Source organism: Odocoileus virginianus, chromosome 25, assembly GCF_023699985.2.
Source record: "Odocoileus virginianus isolate 20LAN1187 ecotype Illinois chromosome 25, Ovbor_1.2, whole genome shotgun sequence".
NCBI lineage: Eukaryota > Metazoa > Chordata > Mammalia > Artiodactyla > Cervidae > Odocoileus > Odocoileus virginianus.
The window spans coordinates 4,100,687-4,119,133 of NC_069698.1; the positions used below are offsets into that span (position 1 = coordinate 4,100,687).

Sequence of the window (18,447 nt, forward strand, 5' to 3'; positions counted from 1 at the left end):
CCTGGTGGTTCAGATGGTAAAGAATCTGCCTGCAATGTAAGAGACTGGAGTTCGACCCCTGAGTTGGGAAGATCCTCTGGAGAAGGAAACAGCCACCCACTGCAGTATTCTTGCCTGGAGAAGGAAACTGCAGTGTTCTTGCCTGGAGAATTCCATGAACAGAGGAGCCTGGTGGGCTGAACCCATGGGGTCGCCAAGGGTATCACTTGCACAGAGGCATTCTAGGGAGGACAGACCTCACTCCACCAACCTTGGTGTTGGGCTTACCAAAGCCCAGTGAAGCCCCAGAACTCTGACTTGGCAGCCTGTCCAGAAACATCTCAGTCTCCAGGGCGAAACCTTGATCTCTGACCACAGCCATCACCCCCATTCAGCACTCCATTGGCCTGGTTCCAGAGGAGGAGGTCAGGGGAGGGAACAGCGCCCTGGGTTGTGTCCTGAAGAGGAAAGGGAAGTTTGGAAAGAGGCACCAGTCAGACTGACTACTCAGGCTTTGCAAAGACGCATCCAGCTAGCTTCCGGGTGCTCCGCGGGACTGAGCCAGAGGAGACAGCTCACTTGTGAAAGGCTGAGGAGGCTATGAGAGCAGGCTGTCTCTGCTGCTGAAGGTGTGTCCTGAGTGCGATGTGTAACAGGACAAGCGGTCAGTGGGACCTCCTTCCAGCACCTGGGAAGGACCTGGGGCTGACTCCGGATTTTGCTTCCTGTGCCTCTCATTGGTGTGATGTTTCCCTAAACGTCTCCTTGAAATCGCACAGAGCTACCACCTCCCAGCTATTGTTTGCTTGGGACAGAGACACAACCTCTCTGAACCTCAGGTACTTTATCCTAAGAGCAGGCCCAAGATACTTTGAAGTTGGCTTTATGAATGAGGGACTCCATCGAACGTTGGATGAAAGTCAATGAAACGAGGCAAGACAGCACCCAGCACATGGGAAGAACTCCCAAAGCTCAGCCCCTGTCGGGTGGACTGCCTTCAGCAGACCAGCCTCGTGGTTTCCAGGACAGAAGGGGGTCTTCAGAGGAAAGCAACATCAGAGTTGGCTTTAATTAGAAGAAACTCTTAAGGAAGAAATTGATTTGTCCTGCTTTCTTTGGTGTTCCCCTACAAATACAGCCTTTCTACGGTGAAGACAGCGGCTTGGACTCAAGGTGTTCGTTTCTTTATCTTTTTAAATTTTCCCCTTTGCTTTTTTTTTTTTAATTTTATTTTTTAGTTGTGGCAAACAGAAGCTACTCTCTAGTTGTGGTGTGGGGGCTTCTCATTGTTGTGGCTTCTTTTGTCGCGGAGCACAGGCTCTAGAGCGTGGGCTGAGGAGTTGCGATGCACAGGCTTAACTGCTCTGAGGCACGTGGGATCTTCCTGAGTTCAGTTCCGTTCAGTTCAGTCGCTCAGTCGTGTCCGACTCTTTGCGACCCCATGAATCACAGCACACCAGGCCTCCCTGTCCATCACAAATTCCCGGAGTTTACTCAAACTCATGCCCTTCGAGTCGGTGATGCCATCCAGCCATCTCATCCTCTGTCGTCCCCTTCTCCTCCTGCCCCCAATCCCTCCCAGCATCACGGTCTTTTCCAACGAGTCAACTCTCCACATGAGGTGGCCAAAGTACTGGAGTTTCAGCTTCAACATCAGTCCTTCCAATGAACACCCAGGACTAATCTCCTTCAGGATGGACTGGTTGGATCTCCTTGCAGTCCAAGGGACTCTCAAGAGTCTTCTCCAACACCACAGTTCAAAAGCATCAATTCTTCGGCCCTCAGCTTTCTTCACAGTCCAACTCTCACATCCATACACAACCACTGGAAAAGCCATAGCCTTGACCAGACGGACCTTTGTTGGCAAAGTAATGTCTCTGCTTTTTAATATGCTGTCTAGGTTGGTCATAACTTTCCTTCCAAGGAGCAAGCGTCTTTTAATTTCTTGGCTGCAGTCACCATCTGCAGTGATTTTGGAGCCCAAAAAAATAACGTCTGACAGTTTCCACTGTCTCCCCATCTATTTGCCATGAGATGATGGGATCAGATGCCATGATCTTAGTTTTCTGAATGTTAAGCTTTAAACCAACTTTTTCACTCTCCTCTTTCACTTTCATCAAGAGGGTCTTTAGTTCCTCTTCACTCTCTGCCATAAGGGGGTGTCATCTGCATATCTGAGGTTATTGGTATTTCTCCCAGCAATCTTGATTCCAGCTTGTGCTTCTTCCAATCCAGAGTTTCTCATGATGTACTCTGCGTATAAGTTAAATAAGCTGGGTGACAATATACAGCCTTGATGTACTCCTTTTCCTATTTGGAACCAGTCTGTTGTTCCATGTCCAGTTCTAACTGTTGCTTCCTGCCCTGCATACAGGCTTCTCAAGAGGCAGGTCAGGTGGTCTGGTATTCCCATCTCTTTCAGAATTTTCCACAGTTTATTGTGATCCACACAGATGATCCACATGCTGGATCATCGAAAAAAACAAGAGAGTTCCAGAAGAACATCTATTTCTACTTTATTGACTATGCCAAAGCCTTCAACTGTGTGGATCACAATAAACTGTGGAATCTTCCCAAACCAGGGATCAAATCCATGTCCCCTGTGTTGGTAGGCAGATTCTTAACCACTGGACCACTAGGGAAGTCCTAAGGCTTTCATTTCCTGACTTCATGAGCTCAAAATTCATCTTGGGAGTCAAAAGCTACTGCTCTTTGAAAGGCCCATCCCACCTGTCCCACCCGAGAGACCCCAGGCTTGCAAATCATGGGAAAGGATTCCTTTAGGCCATTGCGTGCATGCTAAGTCGTTTCGGTCATGTCTGACTCTTTGTGACCCAGTGGACTGTGGCCTGCCAGGCTCCTCTGTCCATGGGATTTTCCACACGAAAACACTGGAGAGGGTTGCCATGCCCACCTCCATGGGATCTTCCCCACCCAGGGATCAAACACGTATCTCTTATGTTCCCTGCACTGGCAGGCAGGTTCTTTACCTTTAGCGCCACCTGGGAAGACTCACTAGGCAATTACTAGGAATTAATCCAGTACAGAAGATAGTCAATAGCAGCCCATCCAGAGTGGGCCATTAAGGAACGACTGCTCTTCTCTTCAGGTGTGATAAATAGTGCGTTTAAAGTATTCAATACTATAATAAAGGTTGTAATTAAGTGAGGCAACTTGGCATCTTAATAACTGCATGCTTGAAAAGATTTAAACTTCAGACTGAGACACAGACCAACATTCATAATCCCTCAAATGGGTTTCCTTTCTAGAGGCGAGAAAATAGAGTCTGCCTCGTGTCCTGAGAAGGTGACAGGGCGTGTGTGTCCCCAGATCTTCATGGAGTTAAAAGTACAAGGTGACTTTGAGCTCCTGCCGCGGCCTCTTTTGTTCTCTCTCGGGGTTTTCCTGCTAGCTTAATTATTACCATCCTCCTAGTGGGCAAAAGGGAGAAGAAAGGCCTAGGGAACACAGTGCAGGGACCTGGTAGCCCCAGCGATATGCAGGTCACTTAGCAATACGTAAATGACTTCGCGAAAGTACAGTAAGCCTCCCTGGATCAAATCGTCTCCATTTCTGTGACTTATTATTAACAGAGAGTCACTTTTTGCTATCACTTGTCCTTTTGCCCTCCCCCATCCTTTCCAGAGTTTGCACCCAGGCACGCCCACACTCACATGTACACACAGGTTCATTTTAAAATCCAGTCCCTTTCCCTGTAAGTTCCGAGAGAGGACGTGCTTTTGTCAACCCTCGAAAGGACTTTCAGAAAGATTTTGCAAAATACAGTGTTGAAGAAGAAGAAAAGACTGCAGAGATGCATAAAATGAAGTCTACAACCCAGGCAAATCAGATGCGTGTCGATGCTGTAGAGATGGAAACACTCAGAAAAACAGTTGAGGACTATTTGAAATGCAAATTTCAAATACATGTTATAATCACAAGTTCAGCTCGGCAGTTTACAAAACAGAGGCACTTTGTTCATTTTCATCCCATCCAGTATATCAACTGTCAACTGCTGGACGTTTGAAAACGGTTTCTGACATCATTCATTGAAGATTTCCCTAAGGCCTAGGATGGTGAGTCTGAGAAGAGATTTGGCAAAGGAAAGAAAGAGAATGCTTTCACTCCCAGATATCTTTGTTTAAGTGCACACTGCCTTTGATCATAATCCACCGACAGTGTTTATGGAAAAATGATGTTAATCAGATACTTTTATCCTGGGAAACATTTAGCCCTATGGACAAAGAGCGAGCCTGTCAGAGAACAGCTGAGCTCTGTCATCCATCCCCACTCAATCCCTGTGTGTCCCCCAATCACTATTATTCCAAATTCCGAATATTCTAATTAATTCTGATCTGTACCTCTAGTAGAGATCACAGATTTCAAGGGTGAAACAATGCTTGTGGAGACCATCAGGGAAGCTTTTAAGCTTAAGACTGTCACTGAAGTTTCCATTTAATGTTGGACGCCAATCTCTTGCTTCGTGCTCTGGCGAGAGGACGTTAGTATTTGTAGCGGGCACAGCTCTCCTTTCTCCACTCGGTGAACAGTGCTGCCCAAGACGCAGAGGGGAGAGGAAGTTTCTCAGATCTTCTCTGAGCTCCTCCCCCTCCTCTGAGACAAGCCTGGAAGAAGAAAGTTCCAGCAGCCCCGTTGAGGTCCCATGCACGGGCAGACATGAGCAGAGAAAGTCCTGCACTTTACACAGAACCTGAGTCCTGCATTTCTATCTAACACGCAGTGATTGAGCAGCGTGCAAAAGACAGTCAGCTCTGTAAACAGAAAAGACATTTCTGGCAGGGCTTCTTGTTATTGCTGTTTCGCTCTCTCTGACTCTTAGCAACCCCATGGACTGTAGCCCACCAGGCTCCTCTGTCCATGGGATTCTCCACACAAGAATGCTGGAGCGGGTTTCTATTTCCTTCTCCAAGAGATCTTTCCGACCCAGGGATCAAAGCCTCATTTCCTGCATTGACAGGTGGATTCTTTACCACTGAGGCCCCCAGGGAAGCCCTTCTGGTAAGACTGCCTCTGTGCAAAGCATCCAAGTATTAAAAGTTTACTTCTCTGGGTCATGGCTTAGCCCAACTACACCCCACACCCCCCACACCCCAAATTGCCCTTTCCTCCCAGTGGAAAAAACCCCCCACCAGGCAGGTTCACAGCTGGTAAGGGCAACTAGGGTGTGGTTCAGACCTTACTCGTCCCCTGGGCCTGGCGCCCAGGTGGGGGCTCTGATTTGCTGATTTGCACTGGGATTGGATTGAGAGTATCCAGTGCAATGAGGGTGAGCAGTGTGAGTCTCGGAGTCACAGTTGGTCAGTCACAGGGTGGAGAAGCGAGAGGCAGACTTCTAAACCCTAGGCCCACCCAGAGTTTCTGCAGGTAGAGCCAGGAAGGCACAGAGCTCATAGCGGACGTGTCGCTCTATCCATCTCAGAATATGCGGTTGTAGCTCAGAAGGTTTTAGGGATGGAATATTGCAAATCCCGCAGCCTCAGCTGTCAGAAGAGGTTCCAGACAATGATCACAGGTGCCTGAAGTATTCTTCTGCCTTAGAGGTAAGAGCAGCTCGGGAAGCTTGCCCAGCAGCACCCTGGCGGGCTTCCTTGCTGCCTCTGTCTAGCTGCTAAGAATCCAAGCCCCTGGTGCCCATTTTCACGTGTTGGGCAAATACTTAGTGAATGCACAGAATATGCCAGGCACTGTGTTAGGTGTTGGGGAGGCAGTGCTGAGTAAGGAAGAAGTCTACCTTGTCCTTCTGGAGTTTAATATCTAGCATAGGAGACAGATGCAAAATAAATAATTCTAGTGAAAGTGAAAGTGAAGTCGCTCAGTCGTGTCCGACTCTTTGTGACACCCTGGACTGTAGCCTACCAGGTTCCTCCATCCATGGGTTTTTCCAGGCAAGAGTACCGGAGAGGGTTGCCATTTCCTTCTCCAGGAGATCTTCCCGACCCAGGGATCGAACCTGGGTCTCCCACATTGTAGGCAGACGCTTTACTGTCTGAGTCAGCAGGGACAATAATTCTAGTAGTTCCTTTTATTTGAGAAATGAGCTTCAGTGCAAGGCTGTCACCCTCTATGGGCTTGGCCGAGAATAGGGCTCTTGACAAGCGTTTTAAGGAATTCAGACTTAGTTTGGAGAACTGCAAAAGAACATGTAGAGTCAGAAAGACTGGAAAAACCGTCTGGTAACCCCACCCTTCCTGCACAGATGAGTGATTCACACACATAGTCAAAGGGAAATTTGCCCATGTCACAAGGCTTCTTGAGCCACAAATTAGTATTTGAGAATATGCAGCAAACAACACTTGAAAGAATATGAGTGTGGACCTCAGCATAGCCTTCAGAATTACTTTAGTAGATGACAAGGAGTTGTGGGGGTAGAAAGTCCCACATCACAGTGACCCTGGTTTCGATTTTAGAAATCGTTTATATATAACATTGGCATATACGTGCAGCTGAAGTCCTGGGAGTTCCCTCCAAAAAAACGGTGAAACTGCATGATAATGACCTGACTCACAAGTTGCAGGAAGCTGGCCAATATCTCCACCCACACCCTTGCTCAACTCCTTTCTGGGAAAGCAGATTTCTTGGTGTCACAATGGCAGATCTCCTCTTTGCCCCCTCTTTCTAGGAGACACAAAACTCTCACTCAGACAAAGTAAACAGGAAAGAATGTCTTGTTTCAATCAGGCTAGATTCTAACCGATTTAAAGAAAAATATTACCAGGGAGTATCCAATTCAGTCACTCAGTGGTGTCTGACTCTGTGACCCCATGGACTGCAGCATGCCAGGCTTCCCTGTCCATCACCAACTCCTGGAGCTTACTCAAACTCATGTCCATAGAGTCAGTGATGCCATCCATCTCATCCTCTGTCATCCCCTTCTCCTCCCACCTTCAATCTTTCCCAGCGTGAGGGTCTTTTCCAATACGTCAGTTATCTGCATCAGGTAGCAAAGTATTGGAGTTTCAGCTTCAGCATCAGGTCCTTCCAATGATGATTCAGGACTGATTTACTTTAGAATGGACAGGTTGGATCTCCTTGCAGTCCAAGGGATTCTCAAGAGTCTTCTCCAACACCACAGTTCAAAAGCATCAATTCTTTGGCGCTCAGCTTCCTTTGTAGTCCAATTCTCACATCCATACATATGTATGTATGATACATACATACATATGGAAAAACCATAGCCTTGACTAGACGGACCTTTGTTGGCAAAGTAATGTCTCTGCTTTTTAATATGCTGTCTAGGTTGATCATAGCTTTTCCTCTAAGGAGCAAGCGTCTTTTAATTTCATGGCTGCAGTCACCATCTGCAGTGGTTTTGGAGCCCCAAAAAATAAAGTCTGTCTCTTGTTTCCATTGTTTGCCCATCTTTTTGCCATGAAGTGATGGGACTAGATGCCATGATCTTAGTTTTCTGAATGTTGATTTTTAAGCCAACTTTTTCACTCTCCTCTTTCACTTTCATCAAGAGGCTCTTTAGTTCTTCTTCACATTCTGCTATAACGGCAATGTCATCTGCATATCTGAGATTATTGGTTTTTCTCCCAGCAATCTTGATTCCAGCTTTTGGTTCATCCACAGCCTGGCATTTTGCATGATGTACACTGCATATAAGTTAAATAAGCAGGGTGACAATATACAGCCTTGACTTACTCCTTTCCTGATTTGGAACCAGTCTAACAGTTGTTTCTTGACCTGCATACAGATTTCTCAGGAGACAGGTAAGGTGATCTGATCTGGGTGAGTATCCAGGGTGTCTCCGAAACAAATATCTGCTTTGTGAGGACTCTGCCCCATCCAGGGGGCCTGGGGTCTCCAGGCAGCCTGGGAAATCCCCCTGTGGGCTGGTTTGCTGCAGCTAATAAGAAATTGTGCAAGTCTGCTCCCTTGGTGGTCTCCAGAGACCACTCATTAGGCTGAGTAGCTATGTGAGTGCAGTATTTTCAAGAGAGGATTTAAGCTGAGCACTGGTAGGACTGTTTGAAAACACTTTTAATGTAGTGGTTAAAATTAGATGATGTTACAATCCCAGGGAAACTTAGGCTGGCAGGAATGATTTAAATATTTTAAGTATTTAAATTGTTTAGGCTGTAAAGATTGTGTAGTGAAATGGTGTGAATTTGGTCCATCTTGCCCTGCAGTCATCCTCTGGTTCAGTCTCATAGGTGACCTGGGTGTCACAGTTTCACCCCAGCAAAGGAGATTTTAGCCCAGGCTTTTGAAAGAAAAGGATCTGAAGGAAGATGGTTCACATTTCTCTCTCCTGTGTTCTCTGGGACCCAGCTGACCACTCAGATGCTTTGATGCCATTGAGGGAACTCAACCAAAGAGCCAACCTCTTCTGTCTTCTCTCCAGTCGTCGATGAACCAGTTCATGATCTAACGAGTTGGTGGCAATAAACTTTTGCTTGAGAATGGCTTTCCCGTTGGGAATTTTATACTCCTTTCCTGCATGGACTTTGCTTAATGGCACAGCTAGAGTGAAAAGAATCACGAAGCTAATGCTGGGGCACACAGACTACAATTAGAAACGTGAATGATTTTAGAATAGGCCATAAAGATTACTGAGTGTCCAGGCAAGGGCTCAGCTCCATCTTTCATCATCTTTGAGCTATTTTACAATTATGTAAGTTGCAGAAAACTGATGAAAATGCAAATTATTTCTATCCAGAGAAATGCAGACAAATTGTGTCTACTTGAATGCAATTGATTATTGCTAATGGATCATCATCAGTTTTTCAGCTATTCATTTCAGTATTTCTGTTTGTAAATCTATATGTCTACATATAGATATCTGCTCTGAATTCTCCTTTGAACTAACTGTATCATCTTATTGACTTTCTCATTAATTAATAACTTAAAGAAAATCTTTGGCACATGTTCACTTTATATTTGTTTGAGCATCACAGTTAATCTATCCAAAAACAGTAGTCTTTAAAATAAAGGTAAGCTCTGTCTCATGTAGTTAGTTGTAGAAATATTTCTTAATTTTGACCATGATGATTACAAAGGAGGAAAGGATAACAAGTTCACCTCCATAAACTACCTAAGATTGCCGCCAAAACTCAGCCTCTTTGCAGTGGTGCTGAACTGAATCTTGGAGACAGAGTTTTGGGTAAAGTAGAAAAGAATAACTTTACCATAGTTCCCCTACATACGAAACTTCAAGCTCCACATTTTCAAAGATGTGAATGTGCGGCCACATGTCCAGTCACATCTGTTAGTTCACATCTGGCATCACACGCATGCATCCTCTGCAAGTGGTGGCGCTTCAGGTGCTTCCTAGTACTGGAGAGAGTACAGCAGTACCGTATCTTTATTTCAAGACCAAGATGTCCAGAAGTAAGCATAAAAACAGCAGTGATGTAGCTCAGATTTGAGAAGCAATAATGATGGAAACAAAAGTGTAAATTGAGAGAGTGGAGCAAGGCAAAAAGATGGTAGACATCACTTGTTCTTATAACATGCATCATTCAACCATTAGCACAATTCTAAAGAACAAGGACAAGATGACGAAACATGTGAAGTCTGCTGTGTCAGTGATGTCAAAGATAACATTGAAGAAGCATGGAGACAGGGATGGAGGAGATGGAGAAACTTTTCAGGATGCACATGTAGGATCAGCATCAGTGCTGTGTCCCACTCAGCTTAGTGCTGATTTAGGAGAAAGCTATGAAGACGTGAAGAAGAAGCACTGTGAAGAACCAGAGGGTGCATCTTTTAATGCCATCCATGACTGGTTTCATTGGTTGGAGGTTAAACCCAAACTTCACAATGTAAAAGTGGGGAGACAGCCAATACAGATACAGTAACTGCCCGGGAATTTTCTGAAATGCTTCAAGAAATTGTTGATGAAGGTGTGTCTTTACCCAAGCAGATTTTTAATGTGGCTGAGACAGGTCTGTACTGGAAGAAGATGTCAGACCAAAGTTATGTCAGAAAGGATGAAAAGGTGATGCCAGGCTATAAAGCAACAAAGGACAAGTTAGCTCTGTTGTTTGGTGGCAATGCTTCCAGCAGCTGAAGCCTCTCTTAGTTTACCATTTGGAGAACCCAAGAGCCCTAAAGAATATAGCAAAGGGATCTCTTCATAATGTGTCAAAGAGCAACCCCCAAACCTGGGTTACACAGGCCATTTTCCAGAACTGGTTTTTCTACCACTTTATCCCAGAGATATGGAAATGTTGCTTGAAGAAGGATGGCCCATCAGCGTTCTTTTGCTGCTCAACAGTGCTTCAGGTCACCCCTCATTCATGGCTGACTTTCATTCCAACATCACAGTAGTGTGTCTGCCACTGAATACTACATCACGCATCCAACTTATGGACCAGGAGTTATAGCGACTTTCAAGAAATATTATTTATGTCACACTTTTTGTCAGGCAGCAAAGGCAAGTGACAAGTCAGGAACAACCTTTTGACCATTGGAAGGACTATAGCATCTACAATGGCCTTGTAGATGTTACAGTCCTTCCAAAAACATTGACTTTGCTTGGTGGAGGTTACAGCCCATCACCATGAATGGGGTTTGGAAGAACGTTTGCCTACAGTTCGTTCCTGATTTCTATGGATTTGAGAAGATGGATGAGAAGTCTAAAGAGGTCTTCAACCACATAGGGATCCTCAGTGAGAAGCTAGAGCTAGATCTGTAAGAGGACAGCTTCACTGAACTCCTTGCTGCACAACACGAGGAACTTGGTAATGAAGATCTGATGGAACTGGAGACAGAAAAAGGACGAAGAGACAAGACGCAGAAGAAATAACTGAAGAACCAGAGAGATTCACGATGTAGGAAACGGCAAGATTTTCTTTATTTGAGGAAGCACTGTTAGGTTTTTGGGGCACAGGACCCAAACAGTTCAGTTCAGTTCAGTAGCCCAGTCATATCCGACTTTTTGCGACCCCATGAATCGCAGCATGCCAGGCCTCCCTGTCCATCACAAACTCCCTGGGAGCTGACTGTGGCTCAGATCATGAACTCCTTATTGCCAAATTCAGACTTAAACTGAAGAGAGTAGGGAAAACCACTAGACCATTCAGGTATGACCTAAATCAAATCCCTTATGAATATACAATGGAAGTGAGAAATAGATTTAAGGGACTAGATCTGATAGACAGACAGCCTGATGAACTTTGGACGGAGGTTTGTGACATTGTATAGGAGACAGGGATCAAGACCATCCCCATGGAAAAGAAATGCAAAAAGACAAAATGGTTTTCTCAGGAGGCCTTACAAATAGCTGTGAAAAGAAGAGAAGCAAAAAGCAAAGGAGAAAAGGAAAGATATACCCATTTGAGTGCAGAGTTCCAAAGAATAGCCAGGAGAGATAAGAAAGCCTTCCTCAGTGATCAATGCAAAGAAATAGAGGAAAACAACAGAATGGGAAAGACTAGAGATCTCTTCAAGAAAATTAGAGATACCAAGGGAACATTTCATGCAAAAATGGGCTCAATAAGGACAGAAATGGTGCAGACATAACAGAAGCAGAAGATATTAAGAAGAGGTGGCAAGAATACACAGAAGAATTGTATAAAAAAGATCTTCATGACCCAGATAATCACTATGGTGTGATCACTCACCTAGGGCCAGACATCCTGGAATGTGAAGTCAAGTGGGCCTTAGAAAGCATCACTACGAACAAAGCTAGTGGAGGTGATGGAATTCCAGTTGAGCTATTTCAAATCCTAAAAAATGATGCTATGAAAGTGCTGCACTCAATATGCCAGCAAATTTGGAAAACTCAGCAGTGGCCACAGGACTGGAAAAGGTCTGTTTTCATTCCAATCCCTAAGAAAAGCAATGCCAAAGAATACTCAAACTACACACAATTGCACTCATCTCACACGCTAGTAAAGTAATGCTCAATATTCTCCAAGCCAGGCTTCAGTAATACATGAACCGAGAACTTCCAGATGTTCAAGGACCCAAACAGAATGGTACACAAAATTTGCAGCAGCCATTCAGAATGCAATCCAGTGCTACCATGTTATCTATGATGATAGAAAACGAGTTACAACTCAGCAGCCCATGGGGTCTCAAGAGTAGGATACAACTTAGCAACTGAGCAATAGCAACAACCCAGACATCACTGGGTCATTTCTTCCAGAGGGTAGATAGAGCTGAGCCCAGCCAGGAGCCGAGCCTGGGCCATCAGTGTCAGGCATGAGTGAAACTGCAGCTCGCCCTCCATCTCTTAATGCTCTACCATCTCCCTCTGCAAGTCAGAACTCTTCCTGCTGCTCACTCGATGTCAGCCCATTAGGCCAGCTGTTACACTTAACTACTGTACTTTCCAAGGTAATGTACTGCAAAATTCAAAATGTTTTCTTTATTTTTTGTTTTTTTTTTAATGTACTGTTTGTGTGAAAAGTATTATTAACTTATTACAGTACAGTATTATTTACCCAATTGTGTTATTTGGGTACCTAGCTAAATTTGTTGGATTACAAACAAACTGGACTTATGAACACACACTCAGAATATAACCTGTTCATATGTAGGGGACATACTGTATTGCTTCGCCAGGCAAATGGGGACACAGGGGCTCATGACCTCAAAACCTGAGTGTCCTGAAAGGGAGAGGTTTGGTAAGGAGTTTATAGCCGTGGTTCAGAGGCAGGGTTGCTGATAATGATCAGGTAGTGTGTAGGGCCTGAATCCCTTTAGTACGGCCTGATGAGCTTTTGTGGTTCTTGAGGTTATAACACTGTGACCTTCTCTCTGGAATGAAGACTGCTTCGTCAGTTAGTTAACATCTTCCATTTGTTGGGGGTTCATCTTTCAGTGTCACATCTTTTTGCCTTTTCATACTGTTCGTGCGCTCTCAAGGCAACAACACTGAAGTGGTTTGCCATTCCCTTCTCCAGTGGACCACGTTTTGTCAGAACTCTCCACCATGGCCCATCTGTCTTGGGCGGCCCTACATAGCATGGCTCATAGTTTCATTGAGTTAGACAAGGCTGTGGTCCATGTAATCAGTTTGATTTCTCTGATTGTGGTTTTCATTCTGTCTGCCCTCTGACAGATAAGGATAAGAGTCTTACAGAAGCTTCCTGATGGGAGAGACTGACTGTGGGGGAAACTGGGTCTTATTCTGATGGGCGGGGCCATGCTCAGTAAATCTTTAATCCAATTTTCTGTTGATGGGTGGGGCTGTGTTCCCTCCCTGTTGTTTCACTTGAGAGGAAACTATAGTGGGAGATAATGAAGATAATGTCACCTCCTTCAAAAGGTCCCAGCAGGCACTGCTGCACTCAGTGCCCCCAACCCTGCAGCCGGCCACCGCCTACCCACGCCTCCACTGGAGACTCCTGGACACTCACAGGCAAGTCTGGGTCAGTCTCTTGTGGGGTCACTGCTCCTTTCTCCTGGGTCCTGGTGCACACAAGGTTTTGTTTGAGCCCTCTGAGCATCTCTGGCGTGTATGGGGTTTGATTCTAAACACAATTTCACCCCTCCTAACATCTTGCTGGGGCTTTTCCTTGGACATGGGGTATCTTTTTTTGGTGGGATCCAACATTCTCCTGTCAATGGTTGTTCAGAAGCAAGTTGTAATTTTGGAGTTTTTGCAGAAGAGGATGCCATCTTGAGTGCTGACCTTCAAAACTTTCTTGAACTAACAATCAAAAAAGATGTCCTTTTTATCATAAGAGACTAGGATACAAAAGTAGGAAGTCAAGAGATACCAGGAGTAACAGGCAAATTTGGCCATGGAGTACAGAATGAAGCAGGGCAAAGGCTAACAGAGTTTTGTCAAGAGAATGCACTGGTCATAGAAAACACCCTCTTCCAACAACACAAGAGACGACTCTACATATGGACATCACCAGATGGTCAACACCGAAGTCAGATTGATTATATTCTTTGCAGTCAAAGTTGGAGAAGCTCTATACAGTCAGCAAAAACAAGAGCAGGAGATGACTATGGCTCAGATCATGAACTCCTTATTGCCAAATTCAGACTTAAATTGAAGAAAGTAGGGAAAACCACTGGACCATTCAGGTATGACCTAAATCAAATCCCTTAAGATTATACAGTGGAAGTGACAGATAGATTCAAGGGATTAGATCTGATACAGTGCCTGAAAAACTATGATCAGAGGTTCACGACATTGTATAGGAGGCAGTGATCAAGACTATCCCCAAGAAAAAGAAATGCTAAAAGGCAAAAATGGTTGTCTGAGCAGGCCTTATAAATAGCTGAAAAATGAAGAGAAGCTAAAGGCAAAAAAGAAAAGGAAAAATATACCCATTTGAATGCAGAGTTCCAAAGAATAGCAAGGAGAGATAAGAAAGCCTTCCTCAGTGATCAATGCAAAGAAATAGAGGGAAACAATAGAACAGGAAAGACTAGCGATCTCTTCAAGAAAATTAGAGATACCAAGGGAACATTTCATGCAAAGATGGGCTAAATAAAGGACAGGAATGGTATGGACTTAACAGAAGCAGAAGATATTAAGAAGAGGTGGCAAGAATACACAGAAGAACTATTAAAAAAAAGATCTTCATGACCCAGATAACTACAATGATGTGATTTAGAACCAGACATCTTTGGATGCGAAGTCAAGTGGGCCTTAGGAAGTATCACTATGAACAAAGCAAGTGGGGGTGACAGAATTCCAGTTGAGCTATTTCAAATCCTGAATGATGATACTGTGAAAGTGATCCACTGAATATGCCAGCAAATTTGGACAACTCAGCAATAGCCACAGGACTGGGAAATGTCAGTGTTCATTCCAATCCCAAAGAAAGGCAATGCCAAACAATGCTCAAACTACTGCACAAATGAACTCACACTAGTAAAGTAATGTTACATACTAGTAAAGTAATGTTAAAAATTCTCCAAGCCAGGCTTCAATGTATGTGAACCATGAACTTCCAGATGTTCAAGCTGGATTTAGAAAAGGCAGAGGAACCAGAGATCAAATGCCAACATCTGTTGGATCATTGAGAAAACAAGACAGTGCCAGAAAAACATCTACTTCTGCTTTATTGACTCCACCAAAGCCTTTGACTGTGTGGATCAGAATAAACTGGAAAATTCTTCAAGAGATGGGAATACCAGACCACCTTACCTGCCTCCAGCGAAATCTGTAGGCAGGTCAGGAAGCAACAGTTAGAACTGGACATGGAAAAACAGACTGGTTCCAAATTGGGATAGGAGTATGTCAAGGCTGGATACTGTCATCCGGCTTGTTTAACTTAGATGCAGAGTACATCATGAGAAATGCTGGGCTGGATGAAGCACAAGCTGGAATCAAGATTGCCGGGAGAAATATCAATAACCTCAGATACGCAGATGACACCACCTTTATGGCAGAAAGGGAAGAAGAACCTAAGAGCCTCTTGATGAAAGTGAAGGAGGGGAGTGAGAAAGTTGGCTTAAAACTCAACATTCAGAAAACAAAGATCATGGCATCTTAATTGGTTCATGGTCCCATCACTTCATGGCAAATAGATGGGGAAATAATAGAAACAGTGACAGACTTTATTTTTGGGGGCTCCAAAATCACTGCAGATGGTGACTGGAGCCATGAAATTAAAAGACGCTTACTCCTTGGAAGGAAAGTTATGACCAACCTAGACAGCATATTAAAGAGCAGAGACATTACTTTATTGACAAAGATCTGCATAGTCAAAGCTATGGTTTTTCCAGTAGTCATGTATGGATGTGAGAGTTGGACTATAAAGAAAACTGAGCACTGAAGAATTGATGCTTTTGAACTGTGGTGTTGGAGAAGACACTTGAGAGTCCCTTGGACTACAAGCAGGTCCAACCAGTCCATCCTAAAGGAAATCAGTCTTGAATATTCTTTGGAAGGACTGATGCTGTAATTGAAACTTTGGCCACCTGATGCGAAGAACTGACTCACTGGAAAAGACTGACTCACTGGGAAAACTGAATCACTGGGAAAGATCTAGGGCAGGAGGAGAAGGGGACGACAGAGGATGAGATGGTTGGATAGCATCACCGACTAAATGGACATGAGTTTGAGTAAACTCCGGGAGTTGGTGATGGACAGGGAGGGCTAGTGTGCTGCGGTTCACTGGGTGGCAAAGAGTGGGACATGACTGAGTGACTGAACTGAACTGAACTGAACTGATATGTTGGGGAGCTTTAGTTCTGCAGAAGAACTCAAAGGTATTATGTTTAGCCCTTGAGGCAGAACCAGGACCCTGGCCCAAGGCTGCACTACTGTTTCTTGACTGCTCCTCCATTTTCTCTGGGTCCCCTCCCTTCCCTGATGAGCAACTGCTTGAACCTGCACTTTGGAACTCAGAGAAGGCATTGGAGTGTTGAAGGCTATTTCCTATAAACAAAAAATGGGGGGCACAGAAAGATTTCCACACCCAGGAGCCCCATAGGATCCTGTTCAGTTTGAAGATGATCACAGAGAAGAACATTAACTAAGAGAACTGAAATACTTAAAATGTCTATCAGTCTTGGATTCCAACACACAGAAAAGACAGCATGAGCATACATACAGAAGAGAAGTAGCCATCACCAGTGGGCCGAGTGGGTGGGACACTCCCCCAAGCCTGGATGGGGCTTCTGGTCATCCTTTCCCATGTCGTGACCACACCCACTTAAGTGTTTGCAAATCAAAGTAGGACGCTCCAGCAGGAGGCAACTTAATGGGCCACTTCTCAGGGCAGAACTATGTCACCACTAACTGTTTCCTGCCCAGGAATCCCAAGCTATGTAAGACTTGTCATGTTACTCAGAAGAGGCGCCTTCCTTGATAAAAATAAGTGGCTCAGGATGCAGTGTAGAGGGAGACAGCATGATCACATGATCAGACATAAGTCCCTTTCTTCTCTGTCCTCTCATCTTTACTTATATCTAAACTAGAAAAACAAGAAAAAGAAATAGTGTGACAGACACACAACTTGAGCTGTAAGCTGTTGCATTTATTCCTGGTTTCTTCTCACCTGACTTCAGGAAAAATCTATTTATTGTGGAGAAAATTAAAGAATTTCCATTCTGATGTTCAAATCCAAGTCAGACATAACTTGTGCTACAAAAGAAAAAAAGATTACCAAATTGTAAAATCCCATTTCCATTTAAACAGATCTTTTAAATGTCTGGAAGGATACATGCAAAAAATTAGATATCTGTGGTGGATTACAGGTAGTTTTTACTTTCATTTTTTAATTAATTTTTATAAATCTAAATTTTCTATAATAAATCTGAATTTATAATGAGAAAAATTTATAATAGATACATTTAATTCTAAAGTCTATCAGGCAGGCTTTTTAAGTCGGCAAGAAAGAGATTTACACCAGTCACCTTCAGTGATGAGTACTTTTTTCCCCCCATGAATAAAAAGACATCCCATCAAGTTGTCTCATCTGAATCCAGAATTTCAAAGACTGGGACACAGAGCATGTCTCCCTGAGAATTAGTTCAGTGAAACAGCAAAATCCTCAGAGAGCTTCAGGCCAGGGAAATAATTGATGTGATGACTCAGAATTTATCATAGATCTATAATTTTTGAACAGTAAGGAAATTCAAGTTGTGTTTAGGCTTGCCAATTGCTCTTTGCTGGCCAGTGAAGGAGGAAGTTTCAAAATCTTTCATATATTGGGAATTTGGAGAGAGTTGAAGCTCAGAGACAGAGAGACTGAGAATTTTTTTTTAATTAACATAGAAAATCCACGGACTGAGGTAATTGTGAGGCTGCCAGGGCTAACACCATGACAGGCGGCCCGGACCTAAGTTTCGGTTTCCCCTGAAATGGTAAGGTTCCCTACCCCCATCAGGCCACCTGGAGGCAGCCAATCAACATGCGCCCAGTAAGAAAAAGGGAACCTATCAGGGGAAAGCTGAAAAGCCCCCGAATGCCTAAGTTTGAAAAAAGCCGGCGAAAGTTTGGACCAATAAAATTGCTTTGCAAACATGTAACCAATCCGCTTAAGCCAGCTACCAACTGCTTATGCCCACCCTATAAATTCGTGTAACAGCTTGGGCTCGGGGCTCTCTGACCCTGCACCACTGCGTTGGATGCGGCAGGAGCCCTGACTCGAGTCAGCAATAAACTTCCCTTTTTGCGAGTTGCATTGTCTTGGAGGCCTTCTCTCTTCCCGCTCGGGGATTCGGACATCGGGCAGAACATTTGGGGGCTCGTCCGGGATCCCTTGACCAGGGGAAGAGAACACTTCCAGGTCAGAGGGGAAGGATAGATAATAGCACTGGTGCTCAGACAGGACAGGAAAGTCCAGTGTAAATCCGAGGCCCTGCTGTGAGGCAGGAAGGTATCTGGCGCAGGAGAAAGCTTTCTATAGAGGGTTGGGAACGGACTGGACGTTCCAGCCGGCGCAAGACCGAGGCCAGCGAGCGCGCTGGAAGGCAGCCGGCTCCGCGGGAAGGCTTTCTATAAAGGGGGGAACGGATTAAACGTTCCAGCCAGCGTAAGGCCGAGGCCAGTGGGTGCGCTGGAAGGCAGCCGACTCCGCG

General features: G+C 44.6%; 1 long non-coding RNA gene across 1 annotated transcript in view; it reads left to right on the plus strand.

The window, feature by feature from the left end:
* The first annotated feature begins 450 nt into the window (after positions 1–450).
* LOC139031040 (uncharacterized) overlaps positions 451–18,447 on the plus strand; it is a 28,133-nt gene continuing 10,136 nt past the window's right edge. The window contains exon 1 of the long non-coding RNA XR_011483457.1: positions 451–1,152. This is a non-coding gene — a long non-coding RNA (uncharacterized lncRNA). The remainder of the gene's footprint in view (positions 1,153–18,447) is intronic.